Consider the following 13,525-nt stretch of genomic DNA (forward strand, 5'->3'; position numbering starts at 1 on the left):
TGTGAAAGGAGGGTCCCAGACAGCCTGGCTGTAAAATGCTGCAAGGATTTGGGGTTAGCAATAATCTGCTAGATGTGAGATTATTGTGTTAATTAAGTCTGGGCTCTAGAAAGCATGTTATGATTTTATTTGATATGTAACCATTTGTTTTCAATACTTCTACTAGCTACTACTTGAACCTTTGTGCTTTCTTCAAAGAACTTATCCTTGTTTTCGCTGAGTGCTGGGAGTAAAGCAGAGTGGTATCTGTGGTGGGGCTGGTAAACTGGCATGTATGGATGCTTTGGAAGCAGCGGGTCTCTGATCCTGTGCATGTCCAGTGGCCCAGGGGCTGGGCACTGCAGGTTAGGTGCACAGGGCTCGAGGGTGGAGGTGTGCCTTGCTGGTCTGTAAAGTACCAGTGAGGCCTTCAAGGCTAGTGGACAGTGCTTGTGTTGCTGGTGGAGTCGGTAGCTAACCCACAGCAGGCATTGGTAGGGCTCCCACAAATGAAGGGTAGTGGGTACCTCCAGGAAGCATCAAAGACGGGCAGGCCAAAAGCCGCCATGGCCTCTGACTTTACAAACCCCAAGGCTCTTTCTACACTGCCAAATAACCAACTATGGTAATGAGACGTAAACTAGATGTGTATTCATGGCCCCCAGCCCCTCGTCAGCACACGCCCCCACAGTGCACTAGGGATCCGGCATGCCTCAAGCTAGACTAACCACTGTGCCATCCTTCACCAGTGTGGTGACAATGGGCATGTGGATTGCTGATTTAATAGCCCCATAGTCCTACCACCAACTTACAGTGTACTGGGCACAGCTTAGGAGGCCTGCCTGGGCTTAGTCTGCTCTCTGCAGCACAGGGGTAAGTTTACCAGAAGCTCTTAGCTGCATAAATAGTGCTGCTATTTTCCCAGTGAGCAGCCTCAGTAACTTGCACATCTCAGAGGAGGCCTTCCTTTGAGCTGGCTGCACTGGCCCAAGAGCAATTCTGTTTGAGCCTATCACAGGTTCTCTACACTCCTGAGTGTCCAGCAAAGGGACAATCATGGACTACCAGCAGCAATCCTGTCCTGTACTTCTCAGGCACCGGCACATGCTTGCAAACCTCACCGGGGGCCTTATTTTGCCGATGGGAGCCACTGTGTACAACAAACCTCCTCCTAGAAAACCCCGCCCTTTTGTTCCACAGCTGGGGTGATGTTCTGAGCTGCAGTCCTCTCCTTGTTCAGGGAAGGATCAGCCTGCTGAGCCTCAATATACTCTTTTGGAGTCTCACTCAAGTTAAGAGCAGACTCTGGCAAAGCAGTGGAATCTCGACCCTTGCCCCCGCAGCCCTCCCTGCTTTCCGTAGACAAGCCAGGTGAGATAGAGCCAAACGCTTTCTGGCTGCGAGTTATGATATTAAGCTGAAAGAAAAGGAGTACTTGTGGCACCTTAGAGACTAACCAATTTATCTGAGCAGCTGAGACATGGCTAAAATATCATTGCCAATTCAAACATCAGTTGGAAGCAGGTTCCTAATGCCTGCAACATCTCCTTTAAACTCCTTGAGTTTGAGGTAGATCTTGGCTTATGGCACAGATACAGGGAGTTCAGCCAAAGCTAATATATTTAAACTCTTACCAGGAATTCTGTCTTCCTCCCTTTCCAGATTATCTTTAACCAAAGTGACTTGGGATTCTGTGTCCCTCTAGCCCTTGCAATCTGTGCCATTTACCTTAGTATTTTTAATAAGTTCTTCACTACCCCCTCCCAAGGTTCAGTCCTGATATAGTTCACTAGGACTTCCTCTTGCTCTATGGCTGCTTTGGGGTAATAGAAGTGGCACTCACTGTGGCAAGTGGGGGTGTGGGTCATGAAGTTACCTTAAGTTTTGGGCAGTTTGGTTTTATATGGCTGGTAGCCCCACAGTGATGGCAGACTGCCTGCCTTCCCTTTTGGGAGGGAGCTTTAAAATTTGGACTCTCTGGCATTTTTATCGAAGTTGGGGTTAGGTTTATTTCTAATCCCCCCTTCCGTCTTAACCTGGGTGACAGGGGGACTTCCCTTCCCCTGGGATTTGCGCCCCCTCCTTGGACCCTGGATTCAACATATTCATCAGCGGTTTCCGCATCCTCTAAAACTGTGGCTGTTTTTTTTTTCCTCACAGATGGCTGCCTTTATCTCATCTGTACCTACCCATAACAATTGCTCCTGGGCCATCAGATCAAATGGTTTTCCATAATCACCTTCTGCCCTCATCCCCATTATCCATTTTCTCATAAAATTACACATTTTGAGCACATATTCAACATGAATGACATTGTCAAATATTCTGAGGTTTCTGTACTTCAGCTGAAACAACAAGGAGTCCTTGTGGCACCTTAGACTAACAGATTTATTTGGGCACAAGCGTTCATGGGCTATAACCCACTTCATCAGATGCACGGAGTGAAAAATACAGTAAGTGGGTATAAATACACAGCACGTGAAAAGATGGGAGGGTCAGGGCTAACGAGGCCAATTCAGTTAGGGTGGATCTGGCCCATTCCCAACAGTTGACAAGAAAGTGTGAGTATCAACAGAGGGAAAATTATTTTTTTGTATTGACCCAGCTACTCCCAGTCTTTATTCGGGCCTAATTTGATGGTGTCCAGTTTGCAAATTAATTCCAGTTCTGCAGTTTCTCATTGAAGTCTGTTTTTGAAGCTTTTTGTTCAAGAATGGCCACTTTTAAGTCTGTTACTGAGCGTCCAGAGAGACTGAAGTGTTCTCCTACTGGTTTTTGAATGTTACAATTCTTGATATCTGATTTGTGTCCATTATTCTTTTGCATAGAGACTGTCTGGTTTGGCCAATGTACATGGCAGAGGGGCATTGCTGGCACATGATGGCATATATCACATTGGTAGATGTGCAGGTGAATGAGCCCCTGATGTGGTGCCTGCTGTGGTTAGGTCCTATGATGGTGTCCCTTGAATAGATATGTGCACAGAGTTGGCAATGGGGTTTCTTGCAGGGATTAGTTCCTGGGTTAGTGTTTCTGTTGCATGGTGTGTAGTTGCTTGTGAGTATTTGCTTCAGGTTCAGGGGCTGTCTGTAAGCGAGGACTAGCCTGTCTCTCAAGGTCTGTGAGAGTGAGGGATAGTCCTTCAGGATAGGTTGTAGATCCCTGATGATGCGCTGGAGAGGTTTTAGTTGGGGGCTGTAGGTGACAGCTAGTGCCATTCTGTTACTTTCTTTGTTGGGCCTGTCCTGTAGTAGGTGACTTCTGGGTACCCTTCTGGCTCTGTCAGTCTGTTTCTCCACTTCAGCAGGTGGGTATTGTAGTTTTAAGAATGCTTGATAGAGATCCTGTAGGTGTTTGTCTCTGAGGGATTGGAGCAAATGCGGTTGTATCTTAGGGCTTGGCTGTAGACAATGGATCATGTGATGTGTTCTGGATGAAAGCTGGAGGCATGTAGGTAAGTATAGCGGTCAGTAGGTTTCTGGTATAGGGTGGTGTTTATGTGACCACTGCTTATTTGCACTGTAGTGTCCAGGAGGTGGATCTTTTGTGTGGACTGATCCAGGCTGAGGTTGATGGTGGAGTGGAAATTGTTGAAATTTCCTGGGGGAATTCCTCAAGGGCCTCCTTCTCATTGGTCCAGATGATGAAGTTGTCATCAATGTAGTGCAAGTATAGTAGTGGTGTTAAGGGACAAGAACTGAGGAAGTGATGTTCTAAGTCAGCCATAAAAATGTTGGCATACTGTGGGAAACCTGTACTTCAGTTGATAGATCTTGGGGTCATCTTAAATCTTTTCAATACATTTTCTTTAAATTTCTATACACCATAGCATTGCCCAACTCCATATCATTAAACTTGTCTGGCTTTCCCAATTAATCTGGTTAAGAGGACAGGCATCTGATTATCTGATGGGATATTGTGTATCCCACATAGTCTCTCAAAGGTGAGAGGAATTCTTCTTTATAAACTGGGCCAGCTTTCTCCCGCTCCTGTGTGTTGTGGCGGGTTCTCACTGGATGGGAACGCTCCTTTTGCTTCATTGCATTGCATTGATCTTCATTGCTAGAGCGTCCGTGAGCCTCCTGTGTGTCCACTCCTCAGCTTCTTCTTTGGCTTTGGCTACTGCTATTTGTTCCATGCGTCTTTGTTGGGTTTTTTCCCCATTTGTCTCAGCTGCTTTGGTCTCCGTGATCCGCAGCTCCACCATAGTCCCTGGTGTTCGCATTCTTCCTGGGCTTTTGGGTGCTGTAATCGGGCCAGGTCCCTGTGACGGGCTCCTGTGTGGCAACTGAGCAGGAGGGCTCTTGGGCTCCACAGTTATTTACTCCGTTTCTTATTTTTCTTTTAAATGCACACTACAGCATGCTTTGGTCTGCAGGAGAGAAAGTGAGGGCCACTTTTCACAGACAGGACAGGTTGAAGCAGGCAGCAGGGCCAGGGGCTGATGATCTGCTCTTGGATGGAGAGGAGAATGAGAGTTCAGAACAGACACTTTCAATGAATATATGGTCAGGGCTCCAGAAAAGACCAGCACAGCTGGCCCAGCTTTGTGCTCTGCATCTGTAACTGTCTCACCTGCCGGTGTTCCTTATTGGACTGCCCCTTTCAGTTTGGCTTCCTCACATCCATTTCTCAGGTACTGCCCCCCTTCCCATGACTGTTAGCAAGGAAAATTGAAACCCCAGTGAGATGCACTTTATGACTCTACAAAATACTGTCCCTAGAGCTCTTGCATTTATAAATACACCACCCTGGGTAGACAGCACAACTGGCCTGCATGTTTATTTGCATATGTATAGATTCTGGGGGGAAAAATCTCTCTGTGATTAGCACATTCTTTAATATCAATGCAACAACAATTCCCTCCTCCATAGACTCCCTCATCAGAGCTAATACAAGTAATTCATAAACCATAAGACAAGTGAATGCAGCAACCAATCAGAATGATAATCCCAACCCTTCACAGCAGCACTTGCCAATAAATATTGCCTCATCAGACATTTCACAACATCCCTCATCATGCAAATTCATAAAATGCGGTTGTGGTTAAAGTTCAGATTTAATACATAAAACAAAACTCCACACTACTACAGCACAGTAATACATAGCCATGCAGTTCCTGGTATGCTTTGTCCATCACTGCTAGTAGTGTCCAGCCCGGGCTCCTGAAGCTTGGCAGTGATCTTGGATACATTGCTAAAGTCCCTCTGAGCCTGGTGGGGTATCCTGCCAGAGCTGGGGCTTCCCTTTAGTATTTCTCTAGCATACTAGCTAGTCTGACTTCTTCTCCAGCAGGTGCTGCTGTGGGTGAGACCCTAGCACTGCTGGGAACAGTGTTAAAAATAATGTTGTTGGAAATTCAGAGCTTCTAGAAGCTGCTGTGGGATTAGGGATTGCAAAGGCTTCAAGTTACCAATTTGCTCATGAGGGCAGTATTTTAGGCGCACAGTGGGTGCCTATCTGTATTGCTAAGCATCTCAATACTATTGCCAGTCTATCTCTGAGCTTCTGACCACTTACCTCCCAGGGTGCTGAGAAGACAATCAGTTAATGTGTGTTCTGCCAGCTGAAAATATAAAGCACTAAATAAGGGCTAATTATTATTATATTAATCAGACCTTGTTAATCTTTAAGTGGATTTCAAAGCTGTTAGCAAATATGCTAACTGGTACTATTTGCTCTTTTGCCAGGAGCTGCCTAATCTGGTTGGCTGAAACATTCACTGATCAGATCTCCATTACAGATAAGCTCCTTGTTTGGAGAGCGCCTCTGGGTTCCTTCCCTGCTGGAGCTGCATCATAGTCCCACTGGGGAATGAGATGTGGCCACCCTCTTTGCCAGGTTAATGGACTGCCATGGCCTTTTCTCTGTGCCCGGCAGCCTGCCTGCCCAAAAGAAGTTTTTCCACTGTGATTGCGTAGCCAGATGGCTGATTTAAGGTATGCTTGTTGTTAGAATTGACATTTCTGAGCCTAGCTTTGGAAGCAGCCATCAGCCCACTTTGACACTCAGAAGAAAGATACTTAGATTTAATAGCTGAATGTTAAACTTCTTACCAGTCTGACAACAGAGTCTCTCTGTATGATTGCTCAATCATTAGCCAAAAGAGTTTGAAGCTGCCATTCTCCTGCAGTAGCTGAAGAGGCCCAGATTGAAATACACATTCAGAAAGCTGTGCAGGCCAAGCAGAATCTACACAGGGACCACTGCAAAGATCAGTCCCTCACTCCCTTGTGTCTTTAAAGACATGTTTGCCTGATCCTTTGAAGTGTGCTGTCATTAGTGTCAGTCTTCTACCCTGTGTGGCTCTGCAACTGCATAAACTCCCATTAGTATTTTCAGTTATGTACTTAGTTTTTAGGGTATATGCTATTATTTTGCACATTTTGTAATGTCTTCTCACACTGGTCATGAATAGCTGTGTTCTACCAAGGGAAGACTAGGTGGGATGATGAACTAACATTTCACCTCTGGGTTAGAAGCCTATTCAGTAAAATGCTTGTCTTATCATAAAAGCAGCACACCATGCAGTGCAGCTGGCAATTACTGCTCAAGAGAGGCCTGGAACAGGAAATGCTGGGGCAAAGCTTGTGCTGCTGGCCAGGAAAGAGCTGCATTAGTATTAGAATTGAGGTATATTGTCAGAAGGGTCCCAGAATTGGAAGAGAAGAGACTATTATGGTCAGGATTGAGCAGTAGGGATTTGCACACAGTGCAGGTGTTGCAAGCGTGGATCACAGCAGACCAGCTCAACATGCCAGAGACCCAAATCATAGTTTAATAACTTTGTATTAATTAAGCTGTTGAGCTTGCTCCCAGTGCTGGACACTAGATCTCCCCAGGTGCATCCCAGTGTCATATGAATCCTGCCCTCTGTTCAGGATGCAAGATTCAGCTCTAAACAAAGTTGGGTTGCAATTTATGATACAGCTGTCACTGCTTTACAGTACTGTAGTTGTAGTAACCACAGTTAGTCCCTGGACCACTAAACACTGCGTCAATGCATGGCTTCACTTATGTTGGCCTGTGAGTGATAAAATACCCTCTTGTAACCCCAGTAAATTCAACAGGGCTGCAGGGAAGGAAGTCGTCAATAAGTGGGGAACTTTGGCCCCCTCTTTAATTCCATGGGGGTGTGCCCCCCAAATCCACAGCTTTGGAGAAAGGATCTGCCCCTCTGCATCTCAGCTTCCCATTCTATTGAGCAAGTACTGGTCACCATTGCAGCACCTTCTCATGCTCATACAGGGAGTGGAGAAGAGAGACTGTACCCTGCAAAGAGAGGGGAGCATCCTGAAGGACTGAGTAGACCTGGGAGCTCTGGGAGTGACTGTGCTTCTCTGACCTACCATATCTCTGGGAGGTCCCCTGGGGTGGAGCTGCTCTACACTTGTCCTGATTCAGGCCCGTGGCTGTCTGGCACAACTGAGCCCTAACCTTAGTGTAAAATCCTGGCCCAATTGAAGTCAATGGCAAAACTCCCATTGATTTCAGTGGGGCCACAGTTTTCCCTAAAGTTTTTGTTTGCTCTTGCAGGACAGGGTGCGCATCATGTCTGTACTTTGGACTCCTGAGCGAGCCTAGGGAAAAGGATTGCACTGATTCTGAAGGCTGCACCGAAAAGCAGCTGACATTCTACTTCCTGGCTTCCCACAAACCAGGAGATTGCTGTCTAGTGTCAGGGAGGGGCCTTCCCAGCCTCCCAGACTTTGCTGTCTACCAGTCATTTTTCTGTGGGTCTCAGTGCTGCCTCAGTGAACTGCACTGTAATGGCCCAGATCCTGATGGCCTGATGTTACACTCTGTACCCCAAAGCAACACACTGGCACTCCCATATTTACCAGAGTGATAGATGTTTTGTACAAAGTATGCCTGGTGAGGTATCTTTTTAAAAATCTTAAGCTGTTGAACATTCATATCCTATTGGATTGTATGTGCTATCATTGTATAGGAAGTTATACAGTTTTGCTATGTGTTTGTCACTGAAAAATGTTGTAAGGTTGGAAACACCCACAACCAGCCTTTCAGGTACAACAATAGAGGATCCAGACGTGTTGATGGCCCATTAAGAGGAATCCACACTCACAAGGACTACCCCAGGAACTGTATAAAATGGAGACCTCTCAAAGATAGCATGTAGATAGTGGAGACTGCTTGACCCATGTCATAGCAACGATGCTTCCAGGAAGCTGGAAGAAGCTATAAAAGGGGGAAGTGACATAATCGCTTGGCCTCTCTCCCCCCACAACTCCACACCTGGAAATGTGTGGAGGACAAAGACTGAACTGGGGAGGTGGTCTCAAGCTCTGGGATCCTAGGCTGGGGAGCTGTGGGAAATTGGCTGGAGTCTCTGTATTGTTGGTTCATGCTTGGCTGGCAAAAGCATTCATGTAACTGAGCTGGGTGTGTCCCTGCCTGTGGATGGCTGCATGGGTGCAGGATCTGGAGAGGTTTGCAGTTTATCACAGCTTCACAGTGTGAGAGGGAGCCCAGGTTGGTAAGCCAGAGGTTCAGCAGTATCTCAGTTACAGCTTGCACCCTGGGGAGCCCATCACAGTGGCTCACTGCTGACATGACCAGGTTCCCTTTGATGGCAGTAGGAGTGACACCCAACAAGATGGCAGAATTTTGGATATAAAGTTGTATTGGGCAGCCAGCCCTCGGTATGGCAGTGATCTCTGGAGATACATTTTGTTGCTCCTATTCCCTTGTGGATTTTGTTAACTGATTCTCTGAAGTGGATCTAGAAATAGTCCAGGTAATAGATCCACAGCCTTTCCGTTTCAGTTACAAATAAATAATAGCATTGTTCATGGTGGGTGAGAACAGGAAACAATAAGCTTGCTGTCACATTTTAATCACATCAGTCCCTCCAGAAATGAGTTTTGCCTCTGCTGGGACATAAGTGTTCAGACTCATGCACATCTCAGGGGACCTATCCTAGCTAGCCATGCTCCCTGCTGGCCTGTGCTGCCAGGACCTTGCCACTGGCCACTGCCCAATTATGCTAATTAACTTTATGTTAATACTCCATCTGTCTTAATTTAGGAAGAGGGCCCCTGCCCACTCCCCTGGCACCTCGCCAGCCTTGCAGAGACAGTAAAGAGGAATGATGCTATAGAAGCTGTACTGCCCACACACAGGGCTCCACCAGGCCCTCCTCTCTCTGTTTATAGAGGTGCAAGGGGAGACTTTATCTCCTCTCCTTATTATCTGGATTTCCTGTCTGAGCTTGTTCGGCTCATGGACATAGTAACCAATCCTAGAGTGTTCCATGTAGCCATGACCATTCTGTACCAAGTGTACAATGATGCTCCAGCTTCCTCTGAGGAGATCATTTGACTAGAATACACTCGGCAGAAGAGAGTGGCATCTGATGGCTCCTCGTGAATTTCCTAAGAACTTCCTTACTCCCAGCTCTGAATTGTACCTAGTGGCTCACCTGTAGATTTTAAGGCCAGAAGGGACCATTGTAATTAACTAGTCTGACCTGAACACCTCAGGCCAGAACTGGAAACAGAGGCAAAGAGATGAAGTGACTTGGCCAGTGGCACAGAAGGACAGCCAGGAAAGAGCCCAGGTCTCCCAAGTCCCAGCCCAGCTCCTTAGCCGCGAGACCAGCCCATAAGCATCAGATGGGGAATGCTGGCAAAGAAAGGATTGGCTAGGCCATTCCTGAAAACAACCGAAATGTCACACATTTCCATCAGAGATGGAGTCAAATTTATGACAAACAATTAAATTTTCTTTTCCAGTCTGAAATAATTACATAGCAGTCTGTGGGGAGGGGAAAATATGATTCAGAAGCAAACTGGTTAAGGTGAAGTCTGAAATAAGAAACAAATGCAATCATTAAGAGACAAAGGGCTGCACTTGCCTTTTCAGTAGACTTTCCTTTCGATTAAGCAGTAATTAAATATTGCTATGCTGAAAGGGGGTTTTACGACCAGCCGAACCTGCAATGTATTCTTAAGATGTTTATGTGACAAGCAAGCTATGTGAACTCAGTCTTACAGCACGTTTCATGGGGAGCTGGAGAGAAGAGGTACCAATGTGCTCACAATCCATAGAGCTCACTCACCTGACATCACATGACCCCTGTGTCCAGAGCAGGAGGACAGAAAGGAGATACTGCCCACTTTCCCCTTGGTGTCCTCTCTTGGGCTGTTTCCTTCCTCCTTGGGGTGCAGTGTGACAGATTTATGTTACCAATCTGCCTGGGGCATCAGGTGATCAGCCTGTGGCTGCAGGATCTTTGGGGAGGAGATGACAGAGCACACCAAGTAACTGAGTTTTAAAGCTTTATTGATAAAAACAACAACCGAGAGTGCTGGGGGGGGTGGGTTCCCCACATCACTTAGAGGAAGGAAGAAAGTGTTAGTGCCCCAAGCTCTAACCCACTTTCATACTCACACTCGCACTACCCGAGGCTGGCTAGGCCTGGGTGTAATGTAAGAAGAGGGGGAGGGGTGGACAGGAATTCTGTCCTGTGCGCACAGGTCGTCCAGGGTCCGCTGTTGATTTCCAAATTGCTCCAGCTCTCAGGAGGTTTTTAAGTCCTGGGCTCCTTTGGGGGTGTTCCATTCCGCAACCTCTGTTCCTGGTGCTCTTTGTGCCAGTCCAAACTGGCTTTCTGTGGTCTTCTCCGCTTTCCTAAAACACAACGGCTCCAGGGATGCAAAACTCTGCTTCCCCCTCGTCGTCTCACCGATGTTTTCCATCTCTGCAGCCCTGGTTCAGTGTACTTTTTCTTTTTTCATGGCTGGCTGTGGCTGGGTGAGAGATAAATGCAGCTTCAGACTTTTCGTCTAGCACCGTGACCTTGGACTGGGGCCAGCGTCTTATCGTCGGACTGAGCTTGCTAGCTGCAGTGTTGAGTTAACCCATTCTCTGCTCTCTTTCTCCTTCCCCCTTTGGCCTCTCACAGCCTGCAAAAGAATCTTCCACTCACACCTTTGACCCTTCCCAAATTGCCCTGCGATGCTTGCAACAGAGTTAGCAATATACAATGCATATACAATGCTGATCTGCCTTCCCCAGGGGACCCCCTGGAGGGTGGGGTCCCTGGGGTGTGACAGGAGGTCCAGGTATGGTGTTGCACCTAGTTACTTCCTCTCTGAATTTGGCCCACATCTGCAGGATGTCTCCCAGATGGGGCTTATCCCTCCCTGCAACACCTGAGTGCCTTAGGAGCATTCCCCTTTGAAGACAGTTGTCAGTCCTGCTCCTGCATGTGGTTGTTCTGTGTTCCTGAAGCAGGATGTTCTCGCTTAGGTGTTTTACAGGTCCATTCACTTCTTGACCCACAAGGATGTGAGGAGACATTCCTCTGTTGGTTGAGAGCTGTCTCATTACACCATTCCCCTAAAACAGAATTCACTGGTTCCTGTGTAGCCCAACATCTGTAAATACTCAGAGCTGGCAATGACTCAGGTCAGCACATTGGACAGCAGTCTCCTTATAGCAGCATGGCCTTGCCTTGCAACTGCAGGTAGTCACAGGGATAAAAGACTTGCGGCATGGCTGCAGCTGGCCCGGGTTAGCTGACCCAGGCTTGCAGGGCTAAAAATTGCTGTGTAGACATTTAGGCTGAGACTGGAGCCCATGCTCTGGGAGAGTGGAGCCCTCTCCTGAGCCCAAACATGTACACCACAATTTTTGAAGCCATCGAGCCTGAGCCCCATGAACCTGAGTCAGCTGATCCAGGCCAGCCACAGGGTTTTTATCCCTGTGTTAGAGATACCCTATGTCTGGAATGGGCAGGGCTCATGAGATCTCTAGTGACCCTCCACACGGTTCAACAGGGTGAGAAAAGCCATTGTACCAGCCATCTTTTCTGTGATGTTTCTGCCCCTCTTGGGATAGCATGGTCTCTTGGTTAGAATACGGGGGCCAGGATTTCTGGGTTCCACCCCAGCTCTGCCACGGGGCAAGTTCCTGAGGCTCAGTAACACTGGGATAGCAACACTCTCCCGTTTCAGATTGGAACATTTTTTAAGACGGGATAAGCTGTGAGTATGAGGTGCTACTCTGTCTCCCATTCTCCAGCCAGCAGCAGTGAAGCATGGGCGGATGGCATCGACACCAGCACTGGCCCTGTGTCTGATGGGTGAAAGTTGCAGAGTAACTCCTGCTGGGCTGTAATGAGGACAGCTCTCCTATAACTGAGCTGGCATCAGAAACCACAGCAAACATCCCGATTTCAGTACTGGTCAAACTGAATAGTGCCTTTAAAAGAGGGGTAAAAAGCTGCTTTGGGCATGTTTAGTCTGAGCCAGGCCATTTCTCCTGTGGCTGGCACACTCCCACTCTCTACACTAATAGTTTTACAAAAGAGGAATGCCAGAAGAATAGCTTTCACTACTCTGCCGTTAGCAGAACAGGAAAAGGTTTAAAATGACCAAACATCAAACAGGAAGAAAATGTCAGGAAATGTGTCCAATTCCTGGACATAGCTGTGGCAGTAAAAATAGCCCTTTCATAACTTGAAGGGAGCAAATGCTTCTGATCTATTAATATGGAGATCCTGCCTTATCGCTGCAGGCTTTCTGCCACTTCCCTCCCCAGCGGCAAGCTGCTCTTTCTCAGTAGGCCAGGCTTAAAATGACAGCTTCTGCTGTGGATTTCAAGAGACAAGATTGTCTTGTTCTTTTCTGCTCACTGTGCTCTTTGAGGAATGTCTTTGGTGGGGGTGGGGAGTTCTTCCTTTCTGATAACCCAAAGAAAAATCCTGAAGTCTGCGGTCGGGATATGACCAAACATTCATTTTTCCCAGGAAACTAAACCAGAATAAAGGTGAGGCTCTTGTAGGCCAAAGAAGGGCTGAACTGTGTTAATAATCTGCATTTATAGGTGAGCCATAAACAATATTAGAAATTAGATGAATCTGGAGATGCTGAGGTGTTATAGGATGAGCATAGCAATAAATGTGTCCTAACTATAGTCCCTCTATCAACAAAGTAATTGCACTTTTAAGGTCTGAATGGCAGTATTGTAGTAGGTGCCAAAGATTTTAATTGCATAGTAGTTTACATTCTAATGCCTGTTTTCAGCTGCTCATAATAATGGGAAACATTCACCTTTTGGATTGCAATTGCCCATGCTTGGTGTCTCCTTGCAGAGCTGGAGTTGGGGGTTCCAGTTGCTTCTGGTTTGCTCTGTTGTATGGGACTGTATATCCAGGTTTTCTTTTCAATACTTCTGAATTTTGAAGCCCCAGTAGGAGTTTTACCCTCATTTCAGTGGGTGCAGGAGCAGGGCTTAGGTGTCCCTCATGCTCCAGCTGGAGTTGGTGGTGCTCAGGTCCCAGGTGTCTCCATTTGGTCTCTTCAAAAATGAGCTATCCCAGTTCAGTGGGCACTTTCGAACATTTTGACCTATGTATCATATGCTCCCAGCGTGGGGTGACTTGAGAGCACTCCACACCTCCAGTCCTCTGTAATGGTATTTGTTGTTCTTATCATTACGGTAGTAACTAGGGGTACCTGTCATGAACCAGGTCTCCATTGTGCCAGGCACTGTACAAACACAGGCCACTCCATAGGTT

The sequence above is a fragment of the Caretta caretta genome, chromosome 7 (genome assembly GCF_965140235.1).
Source record: "Caretta caretta isolate rCarCar2 chromosome 7, rCarCar1.hap1, whole genome shotgun sequence".
NCBI classification, from domain to species: domain Eukaryota; kingdom Metazoa; phylum Chordata; order Testudines; family Cheloniidae; genus Caretta; species Caretta caretta.